Genomic DNA, 12640 nt, shown 5'->3' on the forward strand with positions numbered 1-12640 from the left:
ACATGCAGAACAGATGAATGTACATTGGCTTCTCCATCTTTTAATTGAGGCCACTGCATAGTAATACAATGGGGATACCATCAAATTTAGGGAAGGAGCCAACATTCAGATAGAAATAGAGACAGATGGTCTCTCTGCACACACTGTTTCACAAAGCTTTCCATTTTACAAAGGAGGCACCTAACTCCATAGGCCAGACTAATTTTATTCAATTGGTTTGAGAAGGAATTTTTTTTAAAAAATGAGATTGGGAAGCTTTCATCAGGGATTACCATTCATTCACAAAATTGGGAAAGTATCTGTTACCAGATGGAATAAGATATAATCATGCATAAAACTCTTTTAGATATTTTCCTACCCATTAAGAACTCTAGAAGTCTTGATTGAGGTCTTACAGCACTGTACCCACAAACAAAAGATATTTGCTGCCATGAATAAATAATTTACCCGAGTTAATCTAGAAGCCATAAAGTATTGTTAAATTCCCACTAAGGTCAACCTTTCATGCCCCTCCATTTACATATTGGCTAATGACCCAATTATTTATACAAATGCAAACCAAGGGTAATGAGGTTGGGTGATTTGTTTTTGGTACTGAGGCATGGTCTCTTGGCTTACAATTGCCAAAAGAGATTAAGTGAAAGGTTAACTGGGTACTAAGAAAGTTCTGTGACAAACAGGATCACAATTCTTAGTGAACTAGCACTCTTTTCTTATTTTTATTTTTTGTAGAGATGGGGTCTCACTATATTGCCCAGGCTGGTCTCAAACTCCTGGCCTCCAAGCAATCCTCCCACTTTGGCCTCCCAATGTACTGGGATTACAGCCATGAGTCACAGCACTCAGCCAAACTGGCACTCTTTGTAAATACAGCCTAAATGAAGGTTTTTGTATTTATATTAGGGAAAAAATATTCACCTACCCACCTAATGAGGAATTTTATCAAGGGTACTGACTGATGAAATATTTTACCAATCAGTTTTTTAGAAACTCACTCTAAAGTCTTTCAATTTAACTCAGCAAATGTTCTAACAATTTTATAATTTGAATATGTGATTTTCAACAATTCCAAAATGAAAGTAGCAAGGTCTGACAAATAGCAATGCCATATACTAACAAAGACAACCTGAATCACAAGCATGTGCAGGTACAACCGCAGACACAAAATGGCAGTTATGCCTTCACAACACAAAATTACATAGTGAGCTGTGGCTTTCTTCTACTTACTGCCAAAGACGCATTCCTCTGAGATGCCTGCTCACATATATTCCAACATGAAAATAAGGGTTTATTCACATATTAAAAAGCCAACTCACATTACAAGTTGAAAATTTGGCCTTTTTGCTGCTGAATGAATAAATTTGCTTGTCCTTTTTCTCTTTAGAGCAGACACAGGGCTGGGAGAGAAGGGCTGGTAAAGACTCCTAATAAATTATCAGAAAAAAATGAAGAAGGGTAATCTATCTAGGAAAAGTCTTCATTTTATGTCTATTCCTAAGTGACTTACAAATGCTTTCAACTTCAGAATATAATTATTTTAAAGTCTTGTTATAAAGTAACTTGAGAAAAAGAAAACTTTTGATTTTTTAAAAATAAATTGAAACACTGTCAACTTACTACTTAGCGAACACGCCAAAAAAATGACATTCACCCACTTCATTGCCAGGTACCTAACAGGTCTCAATAAGTCTACCGACCCAACATTTTAAGAAAGTGAAGAGAGGAGTATCAAATTTCCATTCTAAATACTGAGATACTGATTTGTGAGACTAGTTAGGAGGATGCAAAACAGATACAATATACATTTCCAGGATTTCCCCTGCCTCCACCACCCTGTAGAGGTTAAGCAGGGGCTGCAGACCGCAAGACAGGTCTAAAAGGTCTGAGTGGAGAAATAAACAGGAGCTGGAAGACAGGCCACACTTCCTACTTTCTCACAAAGGAAAATAGTATGGGAAGCATGGAGAAATCTCCTAAAACTGATCCATGAGATTAGAACTGCTTACAAATGTAAAATATTCCACTGCTTTTCATTCTATCCAGGAAAAAAAAATTTACTTTTATCAATGTATAATACCCTCTATAATACTTTTAAAGAACAAGTCTCCTTTTCTAATTCTCTCAATCACAGAAGAGTAGAAAACATTTAGTAGCATTCTGGATAATTTGTGCCAATTTAGATGATTCATGTAATATTGCTTTTCCAGACTAAATGGTCTATGGCCAGTGCTTTCAAGTCAACAAGGGTGCGGAGAGCAAGACCTAAATTACAGATCTGAGTCAGTGTCTAGAAGCTCCCTCAGCCCAGAGGGCCGTTCCCCACAAGGGCAGCATTTCATCTGGTGGTACAAAAACAAGCCAAGTTTTTGTACCACTTTCCATATTTACACAAGTCCTTTTGTATGCCTTTAATATATATACAAGTCCTTTCATATATAAAAAGAAGAAGACTCCATTCCACAAGAAACAAACAAAAAAGAGTAATATCAGTTCACCGAATTGATTTTTCAAAGAAAATTTTCAATAGGCTTTTCCCCTTAAAACCCAACTATAACACGCACATTTTTTAAAAAAGAAAATGCACACAAAACGTATTACACAACAACAAATGCATTCACAAAGTGTAAGATCTTCAAACAATTTCAACAAAAGATGTTAATGTTTTCCTTCCTGTAACATGGACATAATATGTATAAATTAAAGGGGAAAAAATCTTTTGAGTTCACTTTTTTCAAATGTTAAACATTTAAGTAAAAATGGCACTCAAAAAGAAAAAACAGAAATTATATTGTTGTAAATTTTTCTCTGATACTTTATCAGTAATTAGGTTCCCAAGTTGAAAGGATTAATGATTTTTGAATGGAACTGCCTATTCAGTTTCATGGAGGCAACATTCCAAACAAGAGCAAAGGGTAATATGACTCCCCCAATAGTAAGGGAATTCGCTTTTTGAATGCAAAATTTAAATGACTTAAGATTCATTTCAGGCCAGGCATGGTGGCTCACATTTGTAATTCTAGCACTCTTGGAGACTGAGGCGGACAAAAAATATAAAATATTACCCAAACTTGGTGGTTCATCACGCCTGTATTCCCAGCTAATTGGGAGGCTGAGGTGGGAGGATCACTTAAGCCTGGGAGGTTGAGGCTGCAATGAGCTGAGATTGCACCACTGTACTCCCGCCTGGGCAACAGAGTGAGACCCTGTCTCAAAAAACAAAACAACAAAAACAAAAGCAAAAGCAAACAAAAAAAAGATACATTTCACACAAGAACAAGATACAAAATGATCCCTATATTGGGTCACAAGGGACATAAGGGCACAACAAAGATTTCCAAGGAGGCTTCCAGATGACTGATATACAGTACTATTTCGAGGTGCAACCTGACAGGTGCGCAACCCTCTTCTATACTACTGCTACCAGTACAAAGTAACATAGTGACAAACTGACAAATTTAGAAAAAAAAAAAAGAAGTAAATTTTGTAGGCATAATGGCGAATTCTCACAATGCAGAAAAAATGATGCCAGAAGCATCATTTGGACTACAGAATGAATAGAGCTATTTAAATGAAACAGCAACCAACACATTCTGAAAAGCTCATTAATGACACAATTGATCTGTAAGTATCCTGCACATTCCACACCTGCACAGGAGTGTAGAAGTAGATGCAGAGAGTGAACTCAATGGTAGGCCAATTACCAGAGAAAAGTGCTTTGTATTAGTAGATAAGACAGAAAGCTATCAACATTTTGGTTCAAACTCATCGACCATTCAAAATGTAAAACATTCTATCACAGATCACTAGGATACCTAATAATAGATCTTTTCACAAGTACCTAACAACAGATTTATAGCCTCTTTCAGTGATCCTCAATTTATTCTAAACTCCCTTATGATTCTGAGTAATAAATGCACATAGCATCTACATTTACTCAAAGTTAAAAAGCATCCAAAAATCATACAATACATTATGTGCGAAGAGCACAAATGCATGGGAATAATAAAGACCAAAACCAGGATAGTGGCTTCTTGGGGATAAAGAAAGGGAACTGCTGTTAGGGAGAAATATCCTGGTTTTTTAATGTTCAATGGAATTGGTAAACATTCGATTTCTCTATAGAGTGTTGAGGAGAGGCAACATGGATTTTGTTTGTCTGCTAATCAAAAAGGAGCTGGAGTAAGGACATTTGTGTTATGCCTTATATGCTTTTTGTATTTGAAATATTCCTACTAATTTTTCAAGAACAAAAACAAATAAGGAATTAGAAGGGTATAGACTGTTCTAAGAAAACACAAAGAACAAGTCTGCACTGCCAAATATGCACCTACCTATACAAAGGGAGGATTTTGCCAGTATCCAAGACCCTTTTTAGCATTCACAGCACAAGTTGGTTGATTAGGACGCAAAACCTTCTGGGGGTGTGGGGGTGGGGTAGAATCTGAAAGTGATATATTTTATTCTCATGTCTTTGAATACTAAATCACTACCTGCTAACTGTTAAGAGTGAAGAGTATGCCAGTCAACACCAACACACTCTGCCAGTTTAATTTAATGGTATTATTTTGCCTTGCTTTGCAATTACTCCCACATTTCCCCAGGGAGAAACTAATGGATTACTAAAAATAAAATGGAGATTAAGTGAATCACTTAGGCTGTTTTGGCTCCTAACTCAAACTGGCTTAAATAAAAAGGAAATGTACTGGCTCAAATGCTTGGACGTCAAGAGAAAGGGCAAGCTTCAGGGCTGGTTTCCTTGTGATTCTGGACTCCGTCCTCCACCCTGTGTGGCTTCTCACTCAGTCCGGAAGCCAGAACGCTGCAGCTACACCAGACCTCACACCAGCACACAACAACATCCAGAAGAAAGAGGCAGCTCTGTCCTAACCGTGAGAGGCCTTCTGCCAGAAGCTCCAGGCAAACCCACATTGGAGCCACGCTGGGTAGAAAAGGATTACAGGACCATCTCTGAAACCATCCCCCTGGCCAGGTAACACTCAGCACTCACGGATGCAGCCAGAGTTCATGAGTCAATCATGGACAAGGCAGAAATGAGATTGCTCCTAATCAGGGCGAGCTGCAGTCAGTTCTTCAACCCCATAACATGAGGAATAGATGGGATGCATGATATGGATCCGACCCTAATATTCAGTCAGTACTATTTACAGGGAATAGCCTGAGCAATACTGTATCAGAATACGAAATAAATCACTATTACACTGTATTTGTATATAAAGTTACAGATTCAAAAAGCAGATAACAAATGACTTCATCTCTTTGAGAAAAGTAGATTTTTAAAAATTTTGTTTCTATGTTTTCATTTCTCTAATCAGAAATTTAAACACAGAAAATCAACACTTTGTAAAGCAGGTAGGTCATAGTACTTACTATATTCTTGTGCCATGGCTACCGAAATTTAGACAGCAACATCCACACCAATAAGGTATAACCTGAAATAAAATTAGAAAAAAAACCTGGTTAAGTACACAATAAATTTCACTAAAATACAATAGCTGTATAACTTTCACAGGTCTTATCTTTGTTCTAGAAGAGGCAAACCAGCCTTTCTAAGGTAAACAGTTGCTTTTAAATTAGACATTGGAGAAAAATGTCTCTAGTATTATAATATTTCTTTCTTTTTTTTTTTTTTAAAGGCAGAGTTTCACTCTTGTTGCCTAGGCTGGAAGGCAATGGTGCGATCTTGGCTCACCGCAACCTCCGCCTCCCAAGTTCAAGCGATTTTCCTGCCTCAACCTCCCTAGTAGCTGAGATTACAGGCGTGTGCCACCACGCCCAGCTAATTTTGTATTTTTAGTAGAGACGAGGTTTCTCCATGTTGGTCAGGCTGGTCTCGAACTCCCGACCTCAGGTGATCCGCCCGCCTCAGCCTCCCAAAGTGCTGGGATTACAGGCATGAGCCACCGCGCCCAACCTGTCTGTAGTATTAAAATATTTCTAAATATTTTTAAGGTCACGTGCATCTTTGTAGAGCTGACCGTAACAAACCAAAACAAACAAAATACCTTTTTATCAAGTACTGTTGCCCTGGACTGCTACTTATAAAGCTGAAACAAAAAGGGGAAAAAATAGAATTATTATTTTTCTCTTTTTGAGATGGAGTATCATTCTGTCACCCAGGCTAGAGTGCAGTGGCACGATCTTGGCTCACTACAACCTCTGCCTCCCAGGTTCAAGCAATTCTCCTGCCCAGCCTACCGAGTAGCTGGAACTAGAGGCGCACACCATCATGCCCAGCTAATTTTTGTATTTTCAGTAGAGACAAGGTTTCACCATATTGCCCAGACAGGTCTCGAATCCCTGACCTCAGGTAATCCACCTGCCTTGGCCTCCCAAAGTGCTAGGATTACAGACGTGAGACACTGCGCCCAGCTGAAAAATAGAATTATTAAACAGACCTCAAAAATCATGTAGTCTACTCACTACAAGACACAACTAACCTGTTCAACCCAACGCAATTTAAAACTAGATAAATCAGCTTCAATTTCCAAATTCCTTAACTTGAAGATCTGAGGAGACAGTTCTCAGGAGAAAAAAATGCAAAAATACGATTCCAATATCTGACACTGCATCATCTGATTTAGTAAAATCTATGAATATTCAGCACACTATGGAGTGCTGAACAAACACACCCATAGAATTTGAGATTCTTAAGACCCTGGGATTGCTTTTAATATTCAAAAGGGAAAGATAATAGCCGGTACAATGGCTCACGCCTGTAATCCCAACTACTCTGGGGGCCGAGGCACGAAAATTGCTTGAACCTGGGAGGCAGAGGTTGCAGTGAGCTGAGATTGTGCTGCTGCACTCCTCCAGCCTGGACGATAGAGCGAGACTCTGTCTCAAAAAAAGAAAAAAAAAAAAAAGGAAAAATAAGAACTCTGTCATTATCCAAAACTCGGGCCACATAACTATATAACAAACCACACTTTCAATTAAGAGGGACTGAAAAACATAAAAGTCTAACTAAGGTTTAAGACAACGAAGTTTCCAGGTAGTATGATGACAAGGCTGAGGATCACTGTCCACGTATCCACAAATACAGTGTCTAACTTCACTTGCCTTAGTGTGTGTGAGATTCAGCCATGTTGCTGTATTCATTATAGTTAATAAGCTTTTAAAAAAAATTTTTAAAGCATTAAAAGAAGAAAAGTGGAAGCCTCAAAACAGAAGGAAATATTTGCAATACATATATCTACCAAAGGACTGATTCAGAACATATAAAGAACTCCTTACAAATTAATAAGAGGGCTGTGCACAGTAGCTCATGTCTGTAATCCCGGCGTTTTGGGAGGCTGAGGAAGGAGGATCGCTTGAGCCCAGGAGTTTGAGAACAGCCTGGGCAACATAGCAAGACCCTGTCACTACAAAAAAATTAAAAAATAAAAAAAATTCAACATCTTCCTTGGTTTAAAAAATAAAAATAAATAAAAATAAAAAGCTAGGCATAGTGGTGTGCGCCTATAGTCCCAGCTATTTGGGAGGCTGAAGCAGGTGGATCGCTTGACCCCAGGAGTCCGAGGGTGCAGTGAGCTCTAATTGCATCACCACATCCCAACCAGAGCAAGACTCTGTCTCTGGGGGGAGAAGAAAAAGACAAGCCACCCAAACAGAATATAAAAATGGCTAATAAGCATATAAAAAGGTGTTCAACTTCATGCATCACCATGGAAATACAAACTAAAACTACAATGAAATAAAATTACATAATGATGAAAATGGCTGAAATTTTAAAATCTGACAACACCAAGCCTTAGGATGTGCAGCAATTCAACTCTCACACAATGCTGATGGGAATATAAACCGTAAAGCTGTTTGGCAGTATCCAATAAAGCAGAATATAAACATGCCCTGCAACCCAGCAATTCCACTCCTAGGTAAATGCCTCCTAGGAATGTGCATACATAGATCCCATACAATAATTTTCCAATAACTGTTAGTTGTAATAGCCGAAACCCAGTAACAAATTGTGGAATATTCATATATGGAATACTACGGAGCAGGAATCAGGATTTTTTCTTTTCCTGTAAAGGGCCAAATAGTAAATATTTCAGGCTTTGCAGGCCATAAAGTCTCTGTCCCTGTCACATCTGCTCAAACCTGCCTTTGGAGTACAAAAGCAGCCACAGACAATATGGGCTCGGCTGTGTTCCAATAAAACTTTATTTACAAAAACAGCCAGTCCACCAGCCTTAGTTTTGCCTGCTACACAGCAATGAATATAAATGAACCATAACTAATACAAGAACATTGACAAATCTCACAAACATACTGTTGAGACAAAGAAGCCAGACACATGAAAGAATATACTGTATGATTCTGTTTTATAAAGTTCAGTAATAGGTAAAACTATGTAAGTCAGAATAATAGTTTCCACTGAGTGTAGGATGTAGAGGAAAATACAGACTGGGAGAAGGAAAAGGGGGGAAATTTGGTGGGCTAATAATATTAGATTCCCTGATTTGAGTGGTAGTTTCATGACTATGTTCAATTTGGGAAAATTCATTAAGGTATAAATTTCTGATGTACTTGTCTTCATTCTGAAGAAAAAAAGTAAAACATTTCAGTAATTATTATAAATAAACAATATGGGACACATTACTAAGTGGATGCTTTCTCATAGCGTGCTATACCCAGATTCAAATACTGATGCAATGCAAGCCTTGTGCCCTCACAAAGCAAGTTCCTGAAGCTTTCCCTTCACATCTACAGTGTGATGTCTGCATTGCAACTAAACTCCTCTTCCAGGTTTCATGTAAGACTTGAGAACGAGCTATGATTAGATAGCATACACAGGAGTGGCAGGAGGTAAATGCAATACAGAGCGAGGAAGGAAAGTAACAGATGGGTGAAGAGACTGGTAGAAATAAGTCCCTGCATTTTAACATAATCTGCTAAGTAAGCAATACAGAATTTAAAAAGTAACGCAAACAGCTTAGAAACACAATTTGGAAGGTCACTGAACTTGCCTTTTGGACATTAAAAATAACGACAATTTAAAAGCTTACTAAGGCTCTTAAAAGACTGATGAAGGGATTTATTTCTGGTACAACAATTTCTTCCAATCTAACAGATTAAATAGGAAGTTTCAACTTTTCAAGTGAAGTAGCAAACATGGCAATGATACAGTCTTGACTTTCTAAGCCGACATGTTTTCACATTATAAGGATTTACGTTCTATTGTATGGGCTTATGTCATTAGTGAAATGAAAAGAGAAGAAATAAAGAAAAGAAGGTGAAAATAATTGAAATCTAGTCACTACAGGCCGGGCGCAGTGGCTCACGCCTATAATCCCAACACTTTGGGAGGCCGAGGCGGGCGGATCACGAGGTCAGGAGATGGAGACCATCCTGGCTAACACAGTATGAGTGTTCACTAACACAGTGAAACCCTGTCTCTATTAAAAACATTAAAAAATTAGCCGGGTGTGGTGGCGGGCGCCTGTAGTCCCAGCTACTCAGGGGGCTGAGGCAGGAGAATTGCTTGAACCCAGGAGGTGGAGCTTGCAGTGAGCCGAGATCGCATCACCGCACTCCAGCCTGGGCAAGAGCAAGACTCCGTCTCAAAAAAAATAAAAAGTCAGTTGGGCTACATGGCAAAACCTCATCTCTACAAAAAATACAAAAATCGCCAGGCGTGGTGGTGTGAGCCTGTAGTCCTGAGGAGGCTGAGGTAAGAGGATCACTTGAGCCTGGGAGGTTGAGGCTGCAGTGAGCCATGATCATGCCACTTCACTCCAGCCTGGGTGACAGAGCAAGATTATTAAATGTAGGGCGAGTAAAAGGCAAGTGAAAAGAAAATAAGGAAAGGAAGTCTTCCCGTAGAGGTAAGAATGGAAATAAGTTTTGAATGATTACAGATAGGCAAGGTTAGGAGAACAGAAGTATCACTCTAGGCAGAGGGAGAGAACGTATGCATGGAGACATGAATGAGTCGGTCATATCTGAGGTATAATGTGAAATCTGAGACAACCAGAATATGATGTAGAAGGACAAGCTTAAACTGAGATGTGGCCAGGTGCAACTGACCATGCTTATAATCCCAGCACTTTGGGAGGCCAAGGCAGGAGGCTACTTGAGCCTAGGAGTTTGAGACCAGCCTTGGCAACATAGTGAGACTTCATCTCTATATAAAAATAAACAAATAAATAAAACTGAGATGATGAAAGGACTTGTCAATCACACTAAAGTTTGAATTTTATCTTACAAGCATTATGGAACCATGGGAGTGGGAACCGGGGAATGAGAATGGAATACAAGGAATAGAGGAGGAAGTGGCATGTCTCAAAATATATCTTTTTGCATAGTTTTGACATTTAGAACCATGGTAATGTTTCACAAAATAAAAAAAGCAAACAATTAACATCAACCAGTATATAAGGGGAACCTAAAGTGAAACATAAACAGTAACAACTAAACTGCATTAGGAATACGTAACATAACCACAAGACCACCCTGAAGGGAATGCAGAAGAACTAACCACTGTGGAAGCCAGTATCTTGACTACAATAGACACTGAGGCTACAGACAAAACAAACACAGAAAGGAGAAAGGCTAGAATGAATTCCATGGTGTTCGATTTGAATCAGCGGTATCACTATGAAATCATGATTTTTAACATGTATTTCAATAGACAGGAACAGATAAATGTAGATATGTGTATATATACATATATGCATTTCCTAGCTCTGTCCTCTGAGAGAGTCTAAGGGTAACTACATCTTAATAGCACAATTAGCACCCAGACGGTGGTTTCTAAACACCAGCCTTCAATAAAAAGAACCAGGACTACTTGGAGAGATGTCTGGCTGCAAAACTGAGACAGGGAAAATATCAGGTGAGCCCGAAATATCTTCTGGTGCCAAAAAGTAAGGAAGTACTCAAAAAAGCTGGGGAAAGTGGAAACAAACTGAAGAGGCCCCATCTGGAACAATTTAAAGGATTATAACCCATAGGATAAAACAAACATCGACAAGTCCATAGTGATAAAAAACAAATAACTGAATGTGTAAGTACATGGAAGAGAAGGCCAAGCTCTTTCTTATAGGAAAATTTTAATGGACACAAGCAAAAAGGATAATGGAAGTAGAAAAACCACCATTTGACAAACACCACAGATTAAAGAAAATAAGGAAACATAACTAACTGCAATGTTTGATCCTGGATTGGACCACGGTCCAAACAAAAGACATTATTGGAACAGCTGACAAAAAACAAATGCAGTGTACAGATTAGTTAGCAGTATTCTATCAAGGTTAATTACCTGATTTAGACAATTTTACTATAGTTATGTAAGATATTAACATTTGGGAAAGGTGGGCAAAGGGTAGATGAAAGTTGTTTGACATATCTAAGTTTTTTCTAAAAATTCTGAGATTATGTCAAAATAAAAAGCGAAAAAAAGAAAAATATGGATAGACAAGGGATTCTGAGTCATAACCTTCATCTAAAATCTAGTTTCAGGTCTTTTTCTCTCTATGCCAAATATTAAAGCTAACAAAGTGTGATATCTAAAAAAAAAAATATGCATATATGTATAAATGAGAAGTTTGAAAATATGAACAAATAAGGGACTGTAAATAACCAAACAGAATGGAAAGAGAACCAAACCATCGAGAAATTTAAAATGTGATAACTGAACTTTAAAAAAATTCATTAGGTGGATAAATCACAGAATGGACACACATGAATACTGAATCAGTGAAATGAAAGACTGACCTTGAAAAATTACCCAGAATGTTTCTCAAATAAAAAAATACAAACCTTAAAAGAGAGATTAAGGCCAGGTGCAGTGGCTCACACCTGTAATTGCAGCACTTTGGGAGGCCAAGGCGGGTAGATCACCTAGCCTGGCCAACATGGTGAAATCTCATCTCAACTAAAAATACAAAAATTAGCTGGGCGTGGTGGTGGAGCCTGTAATCCCAACTACTCGGGAGGCTGAGGCAGGAGAATCACTTGAACCTGAGAGGTAGAGGTTGCAGTGAGCCGAGATCGTGCCACTGCACTCCAGCCTGGGCAACAAAGGGAGACTCCAACTCAAAAAAAATAAAAATAAAAAGAGAGACATTAAGAAGCTTAGATGACAGAGTGAATAGAACTAAAATCTGCCTAAAAGGAGTGCAACTTGACCATTCCAAATCGGAAAATCTGAAATCCGAAATGGTCCAAAACTTCAGACTTTTTGAGTGCTGACATGATGCTCAAAGGAAATGCTCACTGGAGTTCAGGTTTTCAGATTTTCAGATAGGGATGCTCAACTAGAAAGTATACTACAAATATTCCAAACTCTGAAAAAACCTGAAATCCAAAACACTTCTGGTCCCAAGCATTTCAGATCAGGGATACTCACGCTATACTAGAAGAAGATAACGGAGAGACTCTCTGGTATAAATGACACCAATCCTTGAATCCAGAAAGGCCAGCAAACAAGAAGCAATTGAAAAATCAATACCAAGAGACATAAAAGTAAAAATACCACTAAATAAAAAGCAATCTTAAAAGCAGCAGAGAAAAGAAAATCACCTACAAATGTACACCAATTAAGGTGATGGCTTATTTCTCAAAAGCAACAATGGAAGCCACAAGAGAGAGAGAACTATTATTTTCAATAAACTAAGAG

At 38.3% G+C, this 12640-nt stretch overlaps 1 protein-coding gene across 11 annotated transcripts in view; it reads right to left on the bottom strand.

The window, feature by feature from the left end:
• SIPA1L1 (signal induced proliferation associated 1 like 1) overlaps positions 1-12640 on the bottom strand; it is a 425147-nt gene that overhangs the window by 211881 nt on the left and 200626 nt on the right. For 8 of the 11 annotated variants that reach the window (XM_032180041.2, XM_032180040.2, XM_032180036.2 and 5 more), the window contains one exon: positions 5389-5450. The gene's annotated coding sequence lies outside the window, so the exon portion shown is untranslated. Of the gene's footprint in view, positions 1-5388; positions 5451-6023; positions 6066-12640 lie in introns of all 11 variants that reach the window. The other 3 variants (XM_032180033.2, XM_058429465.1, XM_032180039.2) reach the window with 1 other exon arrangement.

The sequence above is a fragment of the Hylobates moloch genome, unplaced genomic scaffold (assembly GCF_009828535.3).
Source record: "Hylobates moloch isolate HMO894 unplaced genomic scaffold, HMol_V3 SCAFFOLD_16, whole genome shotgun sequence".
Classification (NCBI taxonomy): domain Eukaryota; kingdom Metazoa; phylum Chordata; class Mammalia; order Primates; family Hylobatidae; genus Hylobates; species Hylobates moloch.